We start from the raw sequence: 24,554 nt of genomic DNA, 5'->3' as shown, positions 1-24,554 counted from the left end.
ACCAGACACTTTTATATACTCACATTTTGAATGTTACAATATATACATCCCACTGGTTTTAAACTGAAATGGATGATTCTATTACTTTACTTTAGTGTGGAGGCAGCAATAATGCACAGACTACACAAAGTGTCACAACTCTAGACTTTTTTTAAGTCACGATGTCACAAAGGAACACAAAAACATCTGGAAGGTAAAATGAACTTGGTGCTCTCCCATATGACCAAGAATAATGGCAGTGCACTCTCCCAGTAACCATAAGAGTACCACGATGTTAGATTCCAGATGTGCTCCAAACTGCATTGCGACTTCAACTGAGTATTCCAGAAGGTGGCAAGACTACATTATTAGAAACAGCATCTTCTTTATGCCTGTGAGACTGCAACACTGCAAGCTGTCAATGGTAACATTACTGCCATGTGGAAAGGAAATTGTGCTGGATGACTGACTGAGGAAGGACAAAGTAGCAGACAAAACATAGTATGAAACACTAACAGATCTGAAGTCAGACACAAAGCTAACAGCTAAAAGTTGTTACTAAATGAAAATGTTATTAACCCAAATAAAATAAGTAAGTAGTGAATTATGGAGAATGCTGGACTTACTTGCAATGGCATGGTTTATCCCAAAGAGTCATCCCAGGGGGATAAATCCAGTACAACACATACTAAAATGAGATTAACTATACAATGTGTTTATTTAAAATAAAAGATTGATGTTTATATGAATGAACAGCTGCATCCTTTTTAGTCTCACCAGTGATTTACAATAGATGTGTACATTGACTCTGTTCACCGAGTCTGCACACATTTGTGATGTGAGCGATATACATGTGGCTTGCACTTTGCATCACTTTTGGGCTTTTACTTTTTTTCCATTTTGGCAGCATGTACATGTGTTGGAGAATTCCATCATTTATTTATTTAAAGGTGTTTTCTTTTTGCTACTTCAGGCACTGTAGTACACTGTGGAAACATTTCTTTATTAGTTACTACTTCATGGCTCTGTATTATCCTGTGGAAGCATTTCTTGTTCGTTGGTACTTCATGACTCTGTATTATACTGTGGAAGCATGTCTTGTTAGTTGTTAATTTATGGCTCTGTATTATATTGTGGAAGCATTTCTTGTTCGTTGGTACTTCATGACTCTGTATTATACTGTGGAAGCATGTCTTGTTAGTTGTTAATTTATGGCTCTGTATTATACTGTGGAAGCATTTCTTGTTCGTTGGTACTTCATGACTCTGTATTATACTGTGGAAGCATGTCTTGTTAGTTGTTAATTTATGGCTCTGTATTATACTGTGGAAGCACGTCTTGTTCGTTGTTAATTTATGGCTCTGTATTATACTGTGGAAGCATGTCTTGTTCGTTGTTAATTTATAGCTCTGTATTATACTGTGGAAGCATTTCTTGTTCGTTGGTACTTCATGACTCTGTATTATACTGTGGAAGCATGTCTTGTTAGTTGTTAATTTATGGCTCTGTATTATACTGTGGAAGCATTTCTTGTTCGTTGGTACGTCATGACTCTGTATTATACTGTGGAAGCATGTCTTGTTAGTTGTTAATTTATGGCTCTGTATTATCCTGTAGAAGCATTTCTTATTCGTTGGTACTTCATGACTCTGTATTATACTGTGGAAGCATTTCTTGTTCGTTGGTACTTCATGACTCTGTATTATATTGTGGAAGCATGTCTTGTTAGTTGTTAATTTATGGCTCTGTATTATACTGTGGAATCATTTCTTGTTCGTTGGTACTTCATGACTCTGTATTATACTGTGGAAGCATGTCTTGTTAGTTGTTAATTTATGGCTCTGTATTATCCTGTGGAAGCATTTCTTGTTCGTTGGTACTTCATGAAACTGTATTATGTAGCAACATAACCTGGTATTTTAAAGCAGCAACACTAGCAAGAGGGATAAAGCTTTGACTATCACCCACGTGACCTGAGTTGCATTAACAGTCTGGGTGTCAGTATTATGGTTTGCCTGAAGGAGGTGAGGCAGGATAAGACTTTGCCTGCTTGTATTTCTTTGAGGAGGAAGAATAGGTAATATATGTCCTTGACACTTCATGTACAATCCACCGTGCAGAACAGGGATTGTACAATAGGTATTGCCTACAAGAGTAGCTGGGCTAAGATGGCATCACATGCTAAGGTGTAGCTTATTGTATGCCAGTCTCTTAGACATTATGATGAGAGCAAAAGGGACAATAGAGACCCCAGCCATCATACCAAGCCTCAGCAAGTAGCAGCAGTGACTCACAGGCTGTCTAACCTCTCATGAAAAAACCCTCATTGCCAGGTATCAGAGAAGATCTGGCGACCCAGCCCAGAAGGATTACACATTCAGATGAAGATGAAGAGATGAATATGTGGCATTAAGAGAGTTGAAGTTCATAGGGAAACATGAAGCGACAGGGGGAAAAAAAGGAGTACAAACCAAATACAATCAGGAGAAAAATGTTCCAGTATTTTATGCTGATGTATTTTACGGGCTTGTCACAACTATTTTAATGGTGGAAGGTTTGCATCAATGAAACCGTCAGTGGGGTTATGTTCCAATATTTTTGGCTGAATGGTGTAACCTCCATGTACATATTTCAGTATTTTGTTCCCATTAAGAACACATTTCAACCAGTTAGATTGCTGGAATTAGGGACTTGTCTTCTTGCCATAGTATTGTAAACAACATCTTTTTACAGCATGGTGCTTGTTGCTGTTTTCCACAATAAATAATGTACCATTATTGCACATTTCGAAATGCAAGCCATAGATGAAAAAATATGACACTCAAATCATAAGACATAAAATAACAGCTACTGGTCTAAGAAGTAGAAACTAAGAGATTTCAGATCACAGACTTGAGTAACAGGGTAGTAGCATGCTCAGCATTATGAAATGAAACATACAACACAAAAGAAATGACAGTTATTATGCTAAGAAACACTAACAGATCTGAAGTCAGACACAAAGCTAACAGCTAAAAAGTTGTTACTAAATGAAAATGTTATTAACCCAGTAAACGCTTACTTTTCTTTAATAGCAAAGGGTCATTCCTCTAGAATAATTTCCAAACTTTTGAATTTTATGATGCCACTTTCAGAAGGCCAAGGTGTGGTTAACAGAACACTTGAACTGCAAGGCAAGTAAGCAAGTACTGACACAGATAAATGGGATCATGACCATTTTTTTGATTGCACAGTAAGACTTAAGATACTTATGCCTACACATGTGATACAGACAGAGCATGGCTGTTTGGTGTGCTAGGTAATGCCCCATTCTGGCACCCCCAGACCAGAGCTGAGGAGTAAAAGTAAAGGGTCATCTTAAGATAAGCAAAGAGCTATTATTCAATGTACATTATAGCAACACATCTACAAACACCTTTTTTCTAAACTGTACAATGGGCAACAGTTCCTTACATAAACTGATCAAATTATTATGGCTGCTGCTCTTCTGTTTTTAGGAGATGAACAGAGCATCATCTGACTACACCCTCTTAACATGTAAAACCAAGGAAAAGCACCACAAACACAATCCAAATAAGACCAGGGACAGCCATATGCAAGATATAGAGCATCACCCATAAATTACATCCTTCATTTGTTAATTAATTAAAATGACTCTAACATCTTGGATTTGGTTACAGATAATTTTACACTGTATACTGTAGATATCACAGTGCTGACCCTGCAGCTTTACTCAATGTGATTGAAGAGATAGGATTTATTACAAAATGAAAAACAGTATACCACATTCAAATGAGCATGCTGTATTGCTATACTAACAGAGCATGTGATCAAAGGTGACATCTGGAGAAAGGACTCACTTCTGTCAGAAGGAGCACTATTTTGTTTTACCAAAAATCTTTCTTTTTTAATTTCTCCAAATCTTTTGGCTTTCAAATACCATGATGGGGAATAGACCCCATTCCTAAGTCAAAGTATGATTAAAGTTCATGAAATTAGTATTGTTTCAATCTTTGATGTCAGCTAGAAGTGTTCTTCGCAGCACCCGCAGTGTGCCCAGTAATAACTCCTTCTGCAATTTGTACAGGGATACATGTATTGGTAACATATCTAAATATGATTGTAGATTTGTTTTTATAAGACCCATTGCTCCTACTACTATTGGAACTGTCTGGGTATCTTTCTTCCACATTGCTCTCATTTCTGCCAGCAGATCCTGATATTTTATGACTTTGTGTCTCTCCATACCCAAGACACTGTTGTCACTGGGTATGGTGATTTCAATGATCAATGCTGTTTTTGATTACTTTTCTTGGACTACTATATCCAGTTTTCTAGCATCTATCTTTTAAACTGTTGATAATGGGTGATCCCATGTGATGTAAAATTTCATCATTTTTTATGATGCTTTGTGATTCATGTTTCCAGTGTTTTTCAACCACTTCAGTACCATAATGTTTGCACAATCCTCAGTGCAACAGTCTTGCCACATTATTATGCCTTTCAGTATACAGACCTTCTGCCATTAGTATGTCACAACCAGTAATGAGGTGTGCAATTGTTTCCAATCTGGTTTTACAAAATCTACATTTCTCTGTTTCTGCCACATGTTCAATGGACTTTGTAAATCAGCATGTACGTAGTCCGCTATCTTGCACCGCCAATATTAACCTTTCATCTCTTGGCTTGAATTCGCCTCTACTTAACCATTGCTGTGTTTGTTCCTGATCAACATGAGGTTCTTCCAGAAGTTTTCTATACTTGCAACTATATTTATACATTTTTCTCATTTCTTGCCTTCTCCTCTGGTCCTTCACCTTATATTCTTTATTTTGTTTTTTGGCGCATTCAATTGTTGCCTATTTTTTTATCTGCTTCTGGTTTGAATTTCCATTCCTGTTTGACGCCAATATGCTTCTGCTAGAGTAACCAGAAAAGTCATCTTAGATTTATTCCCCTCATGTTTCAAAACTTTCACTACATTTGGATCTTGTGAGGTAGATATATGTGGAGTCCCACAATTGCAGACCTATACATGCAATCATTTTCAAGGAGGCCCATCCCTCCTTCAGAATGGGGAATGTATTGAGGGTGAGGTGCTGAACCTGCAGGCATTTGATCACCACTTCACCGTTAAAAGATTCTATGCAGGCATGCTGATTGTTGTCAGTCAAAACATATGAACAATGTGTCTGTGAATTCCAGCTGGAGTGCCTAGTTACAGTAGGCATAACTCAACACTATAGTTGCATGATTCAAAGGGGGAAATGAGATCTAAGGTCCCTCCCATTATGCATCATTGCTCCATGACTGTAAAGATATTTTTAGTTAAATTGCTCATAAATAAGACTTACTTGGCATACTGTAAAAATAAAGATTACTGTAACCTTGATGCATGAGACTGGACATTATTTGCAAATTCTCTTCATTATCTGGTGCCTTCAGAAGTAATTTATAAATGTATGAATGTCTTAAATAATTCCACATTTCCAAGGGTATTACAGATGTATTATTTATGGACTTTATATCAGTTATTACATAGTATTCTCTATAGCTAATAGAAAAATAACTTTACAAATGTATGTTTATGTGTGTGAGAAAGAGAAATGAAAAAGCATATTGGTGAGAATTCAGTAAAGCCTACACAGAGTGATTATCCATGCAGGCATAGTGGCATGGCCCCAACATGGAAAACAGCCACCGATAAATCCAATAAACAGAGCAGAGGGGCATACATGAGCGTGCAGACACAGAAGTGTCCGTGAAATGCAAATCACCTCATAAACTGGTGACATCCATGCAAATGAGAGTGATGTGTGATCCTATAAGCAGAAAGACACCCGTGTAGGTGCCATTTGGTGTCAGAAATGTACGCAAGAAAAAAAATGTACCAAAATGTAAATTTTAAACAGGGGCTGTAAAAGCCCCCCAAAAAAGGTTGGATATTGCACTGTAGGCATGCAACTGGCCAAAACTATTAAAAAATATACTTTTTAATATATATATTACATTTACATGGCATGCAACAAAGCTCAAACATGCCATTATGCAAAAAAAATAATAATTAAAATGTTGGAAAATGAAAATAAGACATTTGCAAAAATAATGCATTATAGTGCCCTGCATGCAGAGTGTACAATGGCAGGTTGCAGTGGTTGCTAAGGAGGAAGACCCTGGAGTAGTGAAGTATCCGGGATATATTCAAGTAGCTGTATGCAAATAAGCTGGGATTACTGAATAGCAAAAAGGCCTACTATGTCCACAGATACAACCCATGTAGGGCCAGAATTGTGTTGGTGTTAGTAGATCAGGTAGCTGACATCAAAATGGGGTGTATCACAGTGTGTTTAAGTGGATTGGAGCTCAGCAGCTCCTATTTGCACTCAGTTAAGCACAGTTAAGCAGAGGGATATATTCAGTGCTGCTAAGCTATGGTTACCCCTGCAGCATGTGTTTTAGCTGGTTTAAGCAAAGCTGAGTGTGCCTGTGCATGGAGGTGTTTCTAAACTGCTGAGCACTGTTTATACTAGCACCGTGGGTTTGCGTGACACACCCCAGTGCTTAACAGTGAAAGAAATTTAAAAAAAAATAGCCTGGGAAAGCCAATTAACTATAAATGACTGATAAGTCCTGTTCCACTGACACTGGGCCATTCAAAACCTTCAATGATAGACCTGGCAGGTGGAATGTATCATAGTCAGCCAATCACACAAGTTTGCATCTACAGCACACCACTATAAAGTATGCATACTCCCTTCAATCTGATTCTTGGGAATTCTTGGGACACTTGGGAATTTTAACTGACAAAATGATAGGGGCTGCTGCTGCTCTGCTACATCTGTATGTGCTACAGGCTGAGGTCAGTGCTGATGCTGATGCTGACAATAGGCCTAGACTGAGAAGGAGAGGAGTGTTCAGGCTCAGGGTAGCCTTCCAGAGGCTACATGAGTTGGATATAGTAGAGCACTACAGGGTGGACAGGGACATACTACACAAATTTGCCGAGCTTTGCCACCATCAACTCAGACCCAGAGCCAACAAAGGGAAACCCATCCCAGTGGAAACAAAGGTATGTGTAACCCTTAGAATACCAGCTACATGTATTTTTCAAAGACCTACTGGAGACATGATGGAAGTCTCACAGGCATCTGCATCCAGGGTACTCCACCAGTTCCTGGCTGCCATGCAAACACATGCCAGTGAGCACATATATTTACTCCACCATGTAGCACACTACCCTGAGGTACAGGATGCCATAAACTGCACTCATGTCCACATTAAAGTACAACCTGGTGATGAGGGTAGAGTCTACGTCAACAACAAGGGGTATCACTCCATCAACTGCAGGTCACGTGCAATGCCCAGGGCATTATCATGAATCTGTATGCTGGCAGCCCTGTCAGTTATCTTGACTCCAACATCTGGCATGCATCACAGCTGTACCAAACGTTTTCAGGGGGGGCATCCCATATGGCCATCTACTGGAAAATGCTGGCTATGCACTGGAACCATGGATGATGACACCCATCTGGAATGCACACACACCTACCAAAGAATGCCATAATGAGGCACACACACAAACTAGGAACATCATAGAGCATGTGTTTGGGCTGCTCAAGTCATGGTTCTGTTGCCTCGCTATATCTGGTGGAGCCCTGCAGTACTCTCCAGCTACATATGCACACATTTTCACAGTATGTACCATGCTACACAATATGATCTTGCGGAAACAGCTGAAGCAGGAACATCACAAGGAAGGGACACACAGCCCCCCCCCCCCACCAGTGCCAAAGTCCCCACAGCCACAGGGGGACTCGGAGGAGGAACCTCCTGAGCCTGTCCCTGTAGGCAGACACAGGCATGCCCAGTATGCCCTGGCCTTGGCAAAGAAGCAACGCATAGCACATGCACTGACATACTAGGGACCTAGGGACTGACACCTCACTCCAACTCAAATAAATAGTAAAAATGATGCCAGCCACAACACACAACCTGTACCTTACCATGTATTGGCTGTGTACTGCATGCATCTGACAGAGTCAGCCCTGAAGCACTGTGATCTCAAATGCTGCAGGCAAATGGTAAGTCACTCTTCTTTACAACAAACGTATGGGGTATTAGACTATGGTAGCATATGTATGGACCTGCTGCATGTATGCTAGGGAATAGAGTGGGCTACTGGGAAATCTGCAGACAACTGAAACCTATGTGGGACAACAGGAGCTCTCTGCCCAATGCTGGCCACCCCATATTATGCAGTAGGCATCAAGGCAGCTAAATCCACTGCACTATGGAAATGACAAACAGTGAGGTCATAGGACAGATGCATGACTGTCAGTGCTGGAATCACCTACCCCTAACACACCCATGTTCCCATACAACTGCAGAAGCATTATGTTTGCAAGGTAATATCAACAGACCACACAATCCTAGGGCTGTCCCAATCAACCTGGTGACATGTTTCATTTCCACAATATGCAGGGGTCAATGTGCTATGTATGTCTGTGGTTGATAGTGTCAGGAATTAAACTGCACTGTCTGGTGGCTGTTGTGGCTTAGTGGGCTAAGTACATTACCATGGTTGATACTGTTCAGGATTCAAGACTGGCTGTGCCTACTATTTTGCATGTGAGCTACACCTATAGTAGGAGTTCTACAGACTGTCCATATGTCACTATTTGTTACTGTGAGGAACCTAGACAAAGACAGAGACAATGGAGGGACAGGGGGCCACAGATATGGACAGTACAGAGCTCTGATTAACTTAGATGGTGGCTAGTAGAACAGAAGGTGGTAATAAGTCAGAGTAGCAGCAGGATGTCAAGGCTGTCACATAACTGTGTCAGTACTTACAGCAAGTCAGTGGACACCATCATACCTCTCAAATGTACAGAGTTTTGCTGAATGTCTACAGTTTTGCCTCATATTTCTGGTCCATTTTTCATAACATTGCAGTTTTCTGGCAAACTAGTGGCAAATCAATAAAGGTTGATGTTAGAAAATAATGACAGACATTTGACATGTAGGCTTCCTTCCCTTCAGAAAATTCATGCTTATACAAAACCTGTTATTCTACCGACTGTCTAAGTTTGTAAGAGCAATATTAAAAACTTGTCCCTGTTTTTGAGCCTGTGTCGCTCTTTTATATATGGCTTTGTCCAGATTTCTTGCTCTAACAGGTATGGGCACCATGTGGTATTATAATACCAATACAACACAAAATGTCTGAGGACCAGAGCAGATATATGGGGCAAAGTGCTGGACATCCTGCAAAACAGGCACAGTCAAAGGTGTGAAGTCTGTAACCCTGTGTGTGGTGTTACATCTTCTACCCCAGTCACAACATAATACAACTACATAGAGCTGCAACTGTGGACAAAACCAGGACCACATATAAGGAGAAGGATGAACTACTGGTCAGACAAATGTAGAAAGTGCAGAGTAGAACATGTTGTGTAATAGAATGGGTTATATGCTGTGATGGAGTCAGTAAATCAAATGTTTGCCACTGATGTACCAGGAAATCACATTGTTATGTAAAACATACCAGACATATGATGAAAAACCCTGTTCAGTGTAATATAATCTGGACACACCCTGGGTATGAGTCAGATATTGCGGCCAGCACACAGCTGGGGAATCCCTTAGGCATTATATCAGGGAGGTGCTGGACTGTGTAATGAAATGCATCAGCCAATTGGCTGTAGCACACAAAATCCTGGACTGGAGTATAGGGAGGTCTGGACTGGAGTCCTCTTGTAAGTACTGATGGTCACAATGGGCATGCTCCTACACTTAGCTAATTTTAGCCCATGTCTGAAGACTCATCTGCCTATATAACTGAGTTGTCAATATAATTCTGCGCATACAGACAGCTATGTATACCTAACTGTCTCTCCCTATCCCTTTCAGCCATGATTACCCTTGCCTATCAGCATGTGGGACATATAAGATATTTATATATATATATATATATATATATATATATATATATATATATATATATATATATATATATATATATCCATACACATATACATATATATAGTTTCCATATCAGATCAACAAAACCACACTTCCCCGACAACCAAATCACAGAGACTACATCCCCAACACCACACATCCCCAACAATGGTAAGTATAAGTATTACAAAATGAAATGTATTCCTGTTTCCGTAATACAACTAAAAAACAAAGAGTAGCCCCCCGCACACACACAGAAAGGTATAGAGGGATGTAGTGCTGCAGCCACTTGCACACCAATTTTTACCAGTAGCTCATGCAACTAGTACAGTGAGCTGTAGTGTGTATTAGTAGGTAGGGGTTCTTATCTTACATCAGCCATCATGTGTGTGTGTAGATATTCCACATACAGCAGCATACACATAGGTTCATAGGTTCATAGGTAAGTACTAGGCTATCTGTCCGAAGGCATTTATAAGCCTAGCCAGAATCTGTTGGCTTTCGTCGCCCACTTAGATTAGTTCCCTGTGCCTCTGTCCAGCAGAGCCACTGAAGTGATCCCCGGGGTAAACTTTCTGTTTCCCATCCACTCATCAAGGTGGCATACATGCCCAACAGGCCTATGTATGTGCAATGGTCAATCATTTTATGGCCCTGTGACTAGTGTCCTCCACAACAGTGGCCTCCCTGTCAACAGCTGCTGATGTCATCCATCCCAACAGCAGTGGCAGACACTCTCCAAACACATAAGCTCTGTGGTGCATGAAATATGTACGTAGTGCTACACTCTATACAACTAGATAGGTAGGGGTGATAATCCCAACAATGGCAACTCTGTGAATGTCTGTTTGCATAAGTATATCCCCTTGCAGCAGTGTGTCTGTCATGCCTATATGTGTGCAATGCTAATACATTTTAAGGCCCATGCCTAACTGTTAACCATCACATTGGTGTACTTTACAGGGCCTGCTGATGTCATCCACCTTAGAAGCACAGTGAGACACACTTCAGACACAATAGATCTATGGCACATGCGATAAGTGCATACTACTATAGTGCATATAACTAGATAAGTAGGGGTTCTACTCTCACAACCAGCAACTCTGTGAGTTTGTGTGAACCATATCCCCTTGCAGCAGTGTGGCTGTCTTGCCTGTGTGTGTGATGGTTATGCAATTTTAAGGGCCTGTTAACCCCCCCATTGCCAACTTTTTCAGGGCCTACCAATGTCATCCACCTTAGAAGCACAGTTAGACACTGTCCATACACATTAGCTCAGTGGAGCATACGATAAGTACATAGTACTGCAGTGTATATACTAGATAGGTAGTGATTATACTCTCAAAACTGACAACTCTGTGAGTGTATGTGTGTGTGCAAGCATATCCCCTCACAGCAGTGTGGCTGTCTTGTGTGTGTTCAGTGGTAATACAATTTTAAGGGCCTGTGCAAGCCTGTTTACTTTCCCCCATTGTCAACCTTTACAGTGCCTGCAGATGTCATCCACCTGAACAGTAGTGGCAGACACTCCAAAAACACATAAGCTCCATGGCACATGCGATATGTAAGTAGCGCTAAAGTATGCATAAATAGACAGGTATGGGGTTCTACTCCCTACGAAGGCAGGTTTTTGTGTGTGTGTGTGTGTGTGTGTGTGTGTGTGTGTGTGTGTGTGTGTGTGTGTGTGTGTGTGTGTGTGTGTGTGTGTGTGTGTGTGTGTGTGTGTGTGTGTGTGTGTGTGTGTGTGTGTGTGTGTGTGTGTGCACATATATCTCCTTGCAGCAATGTGAGTATGTTAGGGTTATCACCTGTCTCACTGTGAAAGTTGCAATCCATGTTTGGCCAGGTGTGTCCTATGAAAATAACTAAAACAATATAAATGTCCCAAGAGTGTAGGACAACAAACATTCCCTACATAAAACAGTCATTTTACACCACAAACACCTAAATGTTATGAGAAATAGCACATTATATGCAAATGCTACAAAAATAAGCTATAATATTTTAAAAAAGTGAGGTTCTGTCCATTGCACTCACTGTGGATATAGTTTGTCCTGCCAACTCTCATGTTACTACAAAAAGTGTCTCACACTGGGCATTTGATAAGGTGGCAACTGTAGTCTGTCTTGCCTATGTGTGTGCAATATGTATACATTTAGAGGCCCTGTGAGTAGGTGTTGCCCCTAAATAACCCACATGTATCTAGGCTTGAATGCTACCCACCACCACCTACATTTGTAGGCACTGACCAAGTGTGTGGATGACTGTAAGTTGTGTGCTGTCTGTCAGTGACTCCCCATATGTTTTTAACATACTGCAAGAGGGTCTTACATCAACTATGGACTGGTACCAAGTTTCTCGACTCAAGCTAAACACAAAAACGTGTATCATCATACCAGTTTGCAAAGACACGGCCACACTGTTTATTACATCGATGGCAACACCCTAAACACACAACCTGTATTGAGACACCTGGGAACTCAGGTTGATAACAATTTTGCATTCAACCATCATGTAACGGCAGTGGTCAGAAAAGCCTTGTACATGGTTCATCTCATAGGTAAAGGGATTGCATCCAGGAGAAAGGTGGTCATTATCTCTCTATACCCCTCACTCCATACACCAATATTTTACTTAAATGCCCCATTTGGTATATACCTATCCAGACATCTGCACCAACTGGAAAGGCCAGAAATACCTCACAAAGGTAATCCATGGTGTCTGACACCTGTCCCATGCAGACAGGCTCAAATCACTATTGCTCCACTTGGTATCGGACAGGTTGCTCAGAGGTGGGCTGTGTCACACCTACAAGGCAATGTTGGACCCTGCCCTACTACAGCAGCCCCATACTCGTAAGTCTAACCCCTTGCACATTACCTGCATGACAGGCCTGAATCTGATATGTGACATCAACACAACCTGCTGAAGAGACAGGTTTGTCTGCCAAAGGTTGTCCTGTCTCAGGAAGACACTTCCCATACATGTCAAACAGCGTACCAAGCTGACCTTCTTCAAGTGCAACTGTGATGAGTGGATGGAAAACCACAATTCTGTCCCAGAGGTCCCACCTGTGTCCTTCATTGAGAGGGGAAACAGGTACTGACAGATGTTTCTTTCTGGGGATAAAATAATGGCAAGCCTTGTAAGTGCCCCAAGGCCATTACTCTAGTAACCTCCTATGATCCTATGAACCTATGATCCTACTGAACTCCCAGGTGACATGTATCAAGAGCAGCATATTGCATCATGGGGTATGCATGCAAGATTACACTGTCTGCCCCCATTGTCTCTGACACACTTTTGTACACATATGCACCTAGGTAAACATGCACATATGCAGCCGCACCTTGCCAAAGTCAAATTTCTACATTGCCACCACGCCATCCTGAACCCCTGTATTGGCACCAGCTCTCCACAGAGTAGACACACAGACCCCTAGAACAGAAACAGAAAAAGGTGTGGGAGACAACAGTCAGCAATACTACCACCAATACAGCATCATGGAACAAAGGTACATACACTTTGATGTGTACTCATGACACATGCCTGCAGATAGCACCTTACAGGGCATAACACTACTGCACTACAAACTGTCATTAAATGTACTATAGTCACCCTGTGCATCAGACACATATTTGCCTGGCCCTGCATTGATGACATGAATGACAGGGATCTGGCACAGGTATCATCACATGCACATGGTGTGGTGTGGGGTTGCCAAAGGTCTTGGCTGTGCCACACAGTTGACATTCTGTGTGTGTGTGTGTGTGTGTGTGTGTGTGTGTGTGTGTGTGTGTGTGTGTGTGTGTGTGTGTGTGTGTGTCTGAGATGTGCTTGTCAGCTGGGCCATGGAGAGGAGCTGTGTGTGTCTGTTGGTGACCTGCATGTGACAGTGGTGTGTGAGTGTGTGCACATACAAAGTCAAACCATGTGCTAGCCCTACATGAGAGTATATTGGACAGTTATGGACTGTACATGGCAGAATGTACAGTTCACCATCTCCAGTCATGAACATGGGAACTGGCTCTGCCAGGAGTGGCAGTGGCACCACCATGACCAGGGTCAGATGCGGTACTACTTCCTGATGGTGACTGGTGTCTGCTGGGACTATCTCCCACAAAGGACCACCCAGGGCCATGTGCCCATGGCCTGCCACATCACAGTGTGGACAGCAACCTCCCTTCTGTAGTGCTGCAGGTACTGCCACTACTGGATCGTGACTGTGCATGGCCACGTGGGCTCTCAGCTGATGGTGGTGCTGACCTATATCCATGTGTCCAATGCCCTACTCCCACCACATGTTCCAGCACAAAAATGCTTGTTAAGGACTGACAATGTCTTACCCCACCATCTGTACACTACATCAGCGAAATGATGCATGGCATCACCAATGTTGTGGATGGAGTCATGGATGCCAGACAGAGATGCAAAGCACCAAAAATGTTCCAGCACCATTCAGGACGTAGATAGAGTCATAATTTAATGTGACTAAAACAACAAAAACAACATACTGGGTTTGGCAAAATTAACAGCCTTCTTCAATGCATTAAATCATTTGAATCTATTACACATTTAAATAGTATTCAATTAAACCATGCTAGGAACTGTTTGGTTTGTACCAAAATTAAGTTAATTCATTAAGGCCAGGTTTGAATAAAGCCCCTAGCCTAACAATCCAACCAGATTCTTTATTATGTAGTATAGAATGCCAACCTGCTTTATTGGATTTGTGTCCTTGAATTTTATCAATTATTATGAATTGAAATTTAGCAGTGACATGGGGCATTGTATGTTTATAAAGTGCATTGGAAATCCTTTTAGTTCTTATATCCCTAAGATGTTGACTAATCCTGTGTTTTAATGACCTTGTCCTACATAAAAAACGAGCAAAAACAGGTGGCCAAATAAATGACCCAGTCACTGCTGCAGTTGCCAAAGCATCTAATTTCAAAAATATGTGGTGTATTGTTGCTTGTAAATTCTTTAGTTTTTACATATATATGTACTAAAACTACAGTGACCACAAGGGTTACTGCCCACTAGGTTATATCCAAACAGGGTGACCTGTTGTGTGGTAGTAGATGAAGAGTGTTTATAGTGGGTTAGATGGGAGTTAATAGTACGGCCTCTTCTATATGAAAAAAGACACTGTGGGGAGAGTATTCCAGCTAGTCTCTCATTTGCCAACAAAATGTCCCAATGATAAAAATAATATTTCTAAAGGCATCTGTATTTCTTCCAAATGTTGTAACTAAGTGAAGGGGTTGGGGAGACTGTATATCCTTGCCTTTGGATTCTTCCCTAAGATTCTGACAAATATAGTGGACAATGTCCTACAGTTTCCCCTGCCAGTCTGGTTGATATGGGCATCCTAACACAGTGTACCAACTGCCTTATGTACATGGATGACCATCTACAATCACCACCAAGGAACACAATTTGTGAGAGATGCAATGACATTAGGAACCTACAGTTCATGCTTGTTCCCTCTCAAGCCCACATATCTGGCACTGAAAAGGTTGGCAACACAATCAGTACACCCCATACACTGTCCACACCTACACAACACACACCCGCATATGCAGAAGTCACAACATAAACATTCCCAAACAAAGGAGACCTCCAAGGCAAAAACACATGCTAACTCCACAGCCCTGCACACCACATACCACACATAGCCACACACCTGTGTCCCACAGTCAGTAAGGCATCACCAGAAATCAAACATATTAGTCATAGCAGACTCCACTGTGAAACACACAGATATGCATCTCACCAGCCTGTAGGTCACAGTTGCTTGTTTGTCAGGTGCCAGAATCTGCCATATCGCATATGCATTGCTGACTCTCAACAGCAGTTACTGTTATGAGTCTGTCATAGTCCATATTGGTGTGCATGACCTGAAACATACCTCCCTGGAGTATATGACGTGATGCATGATTGAGCCCACTGAGTATGTGCTCCAGGCAGGTATGTCCCTAGCCTTAAGCAGCAGTCTGCTGTCACCAAGAATAATGCCGCAATACAATCATGAAATGATTGACCTTAACAATTGGCTTGGTTTCTGGTGTCATTCCAGGGGGATCCCATAACTGACAGCCTGAAATGATATGATCAACACACCATGATGCTTTGCCAGAGATGGCCTCCATGTGTCTCACCTGGCCTTCAGGCTTCTGGCCATGGTTCTTGTCATCACCACAATGCCTTTATTAGGAAAAGTGGTGACATTAACACTAACAACATGAAACTGTCAACAAATCAAAAATTGAAGGCCATGCTGCTAAACGCTAGGAGTCTGACCATGAATCTGCACCCATTGCAAGCAGTGTTAACCCTGGAGAATGCTGACATCTGTGCAGTGACAGACACATGCTTCAAAGCTGCAAAGAGCACCCCAGCCTTACATAGTCACCCATCATATCATACAGTCAGACCCCAAGGTGTGGACAGTAAAGCCAAGGGACATGGTGTTTCACTATATATGAAAGACATACACATCTCCAGGCTGGCCAAACAGTAAGATACACAGGAGGCACTCCAGGTGTGGTTAAGCATTCCCAGGACCCCTATTCAAATCATAGCAAGCTACCAGCCCCCACATATGACCAGGAAGCCTATTCTGCCTATATGGACCTGTTCAACAATATTAGGATTCGACTCTGTACTCTGATCCAGGGTGACTTTAAGTACCCAAACATGGACTGGAAGAACAACTCATGCCAGCACACAAATGTCCACAGATTCATGGAAGTTGGCAATACAAACACCTCAAAACTGCTAGTTGCTACTCGCACATGAGGTGAAGATCTATGGGTGTTGATAACAGACAACATGGGTAACCACAGTAGAATCTCTACAGACTACAGTATCATCCTCCATGGTAAAACCAACCATAAAGTGGTCACGTTTGCAGTCACCATCTCCCACAATACCCATCTAGCTAGGATCACACATACAAACATCTTCAAAGTTGATTACAGCCTCCTGAATGATGGTATAAACAGCTTCACAGCCCCCTCCCCCTCTGTAGGAACTGGCACCAATATACACAAATATGCCAAAGCACTATACGTGCACTTGTATAGGTGCATGGAGTCAGGTATACCCAACATGACTCCATCATCCTCTGTAAGGATAATTAAACCTGTGTGGTGGACATCTGCAATAAATATACTTTATAACAGGAGTAAAATATTGCTGTCCAAGACCAAGAAGGAGCAGGTGCCCAGTGTGAAGCAGTGTCTCCTTAGCCTGCACAGGCAAATAAGAGCACTACTGAAATCCTGCAAATCAAACTCTGAGCCCACATTGGTGATATCCACTACACACAGTCATAGCTCCCTCTTCACATATGTTTGCAACCTCAATGGAAGCACCCAGACCTGCTCAGATGTGGTTGTCAGGGACACCAGATATACAAGTACTGTTGATATACCAAACTTGTTGCTAGACAGAGTCAGTGAAAGCTTCACCCCATGCCCCCCCCCATCAGTACATCAGGACATCCCAGGTACCTGCCCCTTCCCCTTATATCTAGAGAACAGGTTATCACTGACATCTCAAAATCATGAAATATAGCCTCCATTGGACCTGATCACATCACAGGATGCATCCTACATGACCTCAAGCATGACCCTGCAGTACCATTAGGCACTGTATTCAACCAAACCCTTAATGCTGCCTTTGCCCAGCCAAGTGGAGGACACTGACTGTCATCCCTTTACACTAAGGTTGAGCATCCACAGATCTGGCACATTATATACCCATTAGCCTAACCAGCCTGATCTGCAAGGCCATGGAACAGATTATCATGAACCTCATTAACAAGGGCATCGGTGATCTTCACACACTCGATCACACACAGTTTGGCTTTGTCAAGTGGGATCATATCTGTTACATTTGTTTGATTTCTTTGACACAGTCACCAAAGCCATGGACATGGGGGAGACAGTGCACTCTGCCTACCTTGACCTGGCCAAAGGCTTTCACAGTATTCCCAACTTGGCCATAATAGATATATACTCTCAGCTAGGCATCAATCCATATGTTCCCCACCTGATAAATTCCAAAAAACGAGCGAGCTCATTTTTTGGAATTTATCAGGTGGAGGACAGCCTTTATTGTAACCAAACAGCATTGTGAGTTTGCTACTGGTCATTTCTGCAGTTGCTGCATATTCTGTGTTATCAATCCAGATGTTACCAGATGGGCAGCACACTGGCACACTGACAGTATCCACCTACTCAATATAGAGAAAGCCACCTCAAGCAGTAGACCCTTAACTAGTGGCGTAACCCAGTGTTCTGTCTTGGGGCCTCTGTTATGTGTGATATACTCTTCTGAGGTGTAGGGCAGAACCAGTGGGCTATGGCCGACCACATTTGCAGAAGACTGGATGCTGGGTGCTGTAACCAAATCCCCTAGTGATGCAGACATCCACCAAGAGGGTCTCAAACAGACCCATGAGTGGTGTCAGACACATGGCCTCAGGCTGCATACCAGAAAATGCAGCATCATCCCGTTTGGGGAGAGTGACATCACCACAAATTATCACGTCCTAAGCATGGAATCAGTCGTGAGAGATTTGGGCACACAGGTCGATGGCACCACGACATTTGCCCACCATGTTGCTTCTTTTGTAAGGAAAGCCTTCTACATTGCCCACTTCATATGTAAGGGTATCTCATGCAGGGACATGGGGGTCATAACAGTCCTGTATTCCTCCCTAATAAGGCCCATTATTGAGAATAATGTCCCTTTCATCATGTACCTCGCAAAGCACATGTAGCGGCTGGGGAGACCACAGAGGTCTCTCACCAGGGAATACCAGGGCCTCAAACATCTATCATACATAGGTAGGCTAAAAGGCCATCCCTCTACCTGGTTTCATACAAACCCCCTCTGAGGTGACCTCTGTGTGGCTTTAAGGCAATCACGGACTCCACCTTGATGGGACTGCTCCACATCTGCAACTCAAGCTCCAGTCAAGTAACCCACACATGCATCCTCAACCTGGTCTGGTACATCAACAGGAGTTGTTGGCAGGTTAGATGTGTCACCGACACATTCACTTAGCTGTGGAATGGACACCCTGTCCACATCAGGCAGAGTACCTCTTTACCCCTTTTTAAGTGAAACCTGGATAACTGGATAGCAAACAGGTCATACACCTTTGAGATACCACTTGTGTCCCTGTTGGACTGGGGCATCAGGTGCTGACTTGCATAAACATGGCCTAAACTCTGGACTAGGCTTATGAGGGCCTCAGGGCTAACAGACTAGTAACCTCCTATGATCCTAAGTATACCGGTTATGGCCCTGTGTGCGGTGTTGGACTGTGTTGTCATGTTGCCACACTCATCACTGCCATCTACTGTGGTGTGTCCCCTATGGGCAAAGTCCCAGTACCATGTCATACAGCCACCATCTAACAAATAGGTGAGTGGTACTACAAGTGTATGGGGACAGTCCAGCAACATGTGTGTGACCCAATGGCAGACAGCACTGCAGCCATGCTGTGGGATATCCCCCCTGTAGGTGTCCAACATCCGCAGTACACAGATGTTTGCAGAATGTGTACATGTGCCTGATATATGTGGACCCTCTGTCAGACAAATGTGGATGTAGAGCAAACAGTTGCACAATACGTAATGTTTCTTCCCAGACTTTGGGTAATCTGTCTGTCACACACCATACCCCTCAGAAATCAGTTATTGTACATTAATGTCTGGTACTGTATTCATTCTCTTACATTGTATGCTTTATATATACACTCTGTCACTGAGGTTGGGCCTGTATCCCCCCACTACTACTAGCTATGACCTGCTGTCCTGCTGTAGGGGGTCAACAGGTATGTTAGGCATAGCTCTCAAGTGATAGGATACATGTGTGGAATACACAGTGTCCTAGCCAGAGTACATCAGGAAAGGTCAGGGAAACCTGCCCAATGTTTGAAGTACGTCTGTGTGACAGACTGAGAGGAGATGACTGACAGTACATCATGTGATATGCCAACTCTTTCCACCAGTACTTACTGTCGCTATTGTCTTAAACACAATCCAGTAGCATTCATACATGATCTGACCATTTTTGGGGGACTCAGAGGGCCAGCACTGTGATCTATGTCACACCAGACAGAGCCAAAAGGGAAGCCTGTAGGTGCCAAACAGCTGACTAACAGCAATATGTCATTCCAAGATATGTACTACAGACCTACTGTTATAATCTCTATTTCCCATAACTGCATTCTCCCATCTGCATCCCATTACACTTCTATTACCTACCTGGTATAGAGTTTTTCTCCTTTATGTGCAGAAATCCTGTAGTATAATGCCTTATGTTCTCGCAGTCTGTCTTCATAAAGAAAGTCACAGACCTGTTTACCATAGATATCAGCTTGCCTTTTGTAGATAATGCTCATGAACAGGTGATTGCCTGTGCACTACTTTGTGGCTCACACTTGCTAAATGCATCCAGAACAGCTGGTTTGCATTTTCATTAGCCAGTGGCATGGCACCACAGTGCTATATTTAAGGCTTTCATGTAGGCCTTGGCCCTTTTCCTGGCCTGTGAGATGTACGTTATTGAGGTATGGGGGCTACAGCATCTTAGATCATAGGTAAAAATACTGTCCACTCTCCAGATTTATGTGGTATGTCCACAGTTTGGCATACTATGTTTAGCCATTGTGAACAGACTTTCTGATTATGTGGCAGTTTACTGTTTAACAATGTGGGTTGAGGTCATTAAGGGGACAAACAGATGTGAGTGTCATATGTCATTTGTATCAGAATATGCATGCTGCTGCAGTAGCTGCTGGTCTATCAGCTGTGTATGTTGTAGGGGAAGACTGTGACACATGTCCGTGTCATTTGACCATCCCCCCAACCCTTTCTGTATGGATATTGTGTGGATCCCCTGTTATAGGTGTTTGGGAGTTATGGTAGGTCTGTAGCAGGTAGCTGAACATACTGCTGCATATGTTGCAGGCTGCAGCTGCTGCATTCTGACCAGGAGTCATACTGGGGATTGTGAACACATTGGGGGACAGCAAGCTGTATATGAGTGAGGGAGTAGTGTCAGCTGTATTGTCACAGCATAGCCAGGGTGATAGTACCCATAAGAGTCCAAATGAGGCATATGCCTCTGGTACATATGTTATGTAATAGTGTCATCCAGAGAGTGGTAGGTGACATTTAGGATGCCTATACCTATTTGTGAAGTGTGTCCCAACCTACAGGTCTTTGCCATGCTAATATGGGTGGCAGTGACTGCAGTATCAGCAACCAGTTCTGCTTTAAATTGCAGGGCTCAGTCATGTATTTGTTGTTTGGACAAGCATGTACCTGACATGCAACAGACTGGAATGGATGCCATGACTGTAGGAGGAAAAATGTACAGCATGCTAGGAATGACTAAGGTAGCAGCATGTGGTTCTGCTTAAAACTATACATCTCAGTCAGTCATTTGTTGTATTGACAAGCATGTACTTGACATGCAGCAGAATGGAATGGAAACCAGGACTGTGGATGGCAAAATGTAAAGCATGCTAGGAATGTAACATTTTCAGCTACTGAGTCAATACTATAGTGGGTGTATTTGCAAGACATATGTGCATGTATACAGTCTGTAACACAGGATTGGCATGAACATGTGTGTTCAGATGGGTATGATGTGTAACACTCAACTGTCTGTCATGATTTTCTAATCTCAATCTGTACTGATGTGCCAGTACTTCAGCACACAGAAGAGGTTTTGGGACAGCCATGCCAAAAGTAGGTGTTACAACTGTGGACATTCTGCATCAGTCTGTGCAGTTGTCAGCTCTACCTGATATTGTAGGCCTCACATACATCCATCAGCATTTATTTGTCTGTGTACTGATTTGGTGTCTGCATCACAGTCCCAAGTACACTGTCATTTTCCCCATTATATGTACAAGCAGTGTGTCACTGGCACTCAGGATATGTGTATGGAAACACCTGTCATACTTCAGAGCTGAGTGGCCTAGATGGATAATTCACTATGCTGTATTTGACAGGATCCTGGGTTTGAGACTTGCCAGGGGTGAATTTTTTGCTGATGTGCATCACTGATACTCAGAATATGTTTATGGAAACACCTGTTAGTCTTCAGAGCTGAGTGGGCAAATGCACTATGCCCTAGTTGGCAGCATCCCAGGTTTGAGGCATGGCAGAGGTGATTATTTTTCTGATGTGTAGAACAATGTCAGAAAGACTAAAAGGGGATTAAAGCAGTTTTAGGCAGCTTTAAGCAGGTTTGTGTGGGTTTCATGCAATGACACAGCTCAACAAAAAACTCACACTATTACCAAAAGCAGTAAAGAAAAAAGGGGGTGATAGGAAAGTGGTGAAATGGAGGGGCAAGCAGGAGGAAAAATAATGTGGAATGCAGGTAGGGATGTGGAGGACAGCTGTAGGAAAAGACCATAGCTCTCCATTTCTTGTACAGCAACAGCTGTGCAGGTTATGGACAATTTGGAATTTGGAGCCTTACATCCCAGAGAGAGGGGTGTGGGCAACATAACTGTGTTGATTAACTACTGTAATGATTGATTGTGGGCAGTGTATGTGCAGGCGAAATGGAGAGCTACGTATGGGGCGATATTTTTTTTTTGTGGGACAAATTACTTTTTTTTTAATGGAGAGAGTGGAATGTTGGGGAAGGAATATAGGTATGTGTGGGGAGGTAAGTTGGGTAGGGAGGTAACATTTGCAAACAAACAAGACACATGAGGGAGGTAAACATCTTGGACAGGGAGCGTGTTGTGCAATCGAAGAGCCATGTTCCCCTCAGACGGCAGCAGTGTGACAGAGCTCCCCACCCATTGGCAGTCACCACTGCTCCTTCATGTCCCCAGAGCTGGCTGTGCTGGGGGCTGGGTGCTGGGGCCAGCCTGCCCCTCCAGGTTGACCAGTCTGCCCTCAATCCGGCATAGGCAATCATCCAAATCATGCTGGATGATCCTGTGCACCATCCCTGGTAGCTGCTGATGGGTGACCACTCTCTCTCCATACCCATTCATGGGGGGGACAGGCCCCATCCCCTGAGGCAGTTCTGCCCATAGGCAGTGCAGGACCAGTGGAGGGGGCAGCTTCAGGTTGGGTCCTAAATGTGCTGGGACCTAGTGTCATGGCTGGCTGAGGTAGAGTAGGTAGATTGCCGGAAACTGGCCTACCCAGTAAAGCTATAGTGTTGAGGTTTTTCAAAATAAGTTAGTAATGAAGAAAACGTGTGGTTAGTTGTAACAGCATGCCAGAGCAAATCACATAACCCAGTAACATAACACTGCATGGCATATAGAACACAACAATAATTGTAGCAGCATCCCAGTAACAGTTATGGCATAAGGCAAACAACATAGGTAATTCAACAAGGTATGTTAGTATGCAACCATTGTAATACATAATAATAAAATACAAGGCCCAATATAATGTTTTGAGAACAACATATGCTAAAAGTAAACCATACCTGATGTATAAGAATAATAAATTATGATGCAGATAAGTGGTGGGGGGAGAGAAATACATGCCATTACTACCAGTATAGGCTATATTGTTTGCAACAGAACTCTTATATACTCAACAAGTCTGCCCTTAATTTATGTATACAAGTGCCCTATAGCTTCTGTAGCACCTACATACTTCTCAAGCTATCCACATGGACAGTATGGGCTAAGCTGTAACACCTACATATACACAACTACAGGGGACTCTTACATGTCGGGGGAAGATATGTGACTACCAATGTGTACTGTGGACTGATGCAGTGTGACTGTGCTATTGAGATAAATCAAGTGGCTGTTAAATCTGTGTCTCAGGGATTTGGTAACAGTGATCACAGTCCATGAAAGTGTGACACTTGAGAGATGTGCATCATGCAGAGTGCAGAGAGTTTATGCTTATCATGCCATCCTTGGCAGGCATGGGATTAGAGTATCAGCAGAAATTCACAGACACACCAAGATTAAACAGTTGTCTTTGTTTTAATAACTTGTATTACTATTGTACTTGTTGACTTTTTATTTACTGCAGTCTTATCACCTTGCTGAGCAATGCTATTAACACTCTGGTACATCTGGACACAAATTAGTAACCCATTTGAACAGCTACTACAGCCACTTATTTACCTGTAATTCCTGTGGGGAGAACATCTGTTAACAATACATAACAGTTTCTATTAATATTTAGCAGTACTTGTCCCTTGATTCAAACCCTGGTGTGTGTGTGTGACAAAATGTATATTATACCTAGCGTTTATCACACTGAGTAACTGCTGAACAATGACTGAGTAATATATGCCTAGAGCTCACCTGGTAAACTGTGACCTGGTAATAGAGGTAGAGTGTCTTACAAGACTGCAGTGACACTTGAACACACATGCATGAGATTCATGCATGACAGAGATAGTAAGTGAACTGTGTATTAATACTTGGAATGCAGGTATACACATTTAACCTCTAGTGGATGGGAATATGTGTGATGTGTACACACCATAACAGAGTGCTGGGTTGCCTACCTGACTCATATACAGTTGCAGATGGTATATTTACAGTCTACAGCTAGTACAGTCTCCTACTTGCATGC

The sequence above is a fragment of the Protopterus annectens genome, chromosome 6.part0 (genome assembly GCF_019279795.1).
Source record: "Protopterus annectens isolate FY-2018-M chromosome 6.part0, PAN1.0, whole genome shotgun sequence".
NCBI classification, from domain to species: Eukaryota; Metazoa; Chordata; order Ceratodontiformes; family Protopteridae; genus Protopterus; species Protopterus annectens.
This window is presented reverse-complemented; position numbering follows the sequence as displayed.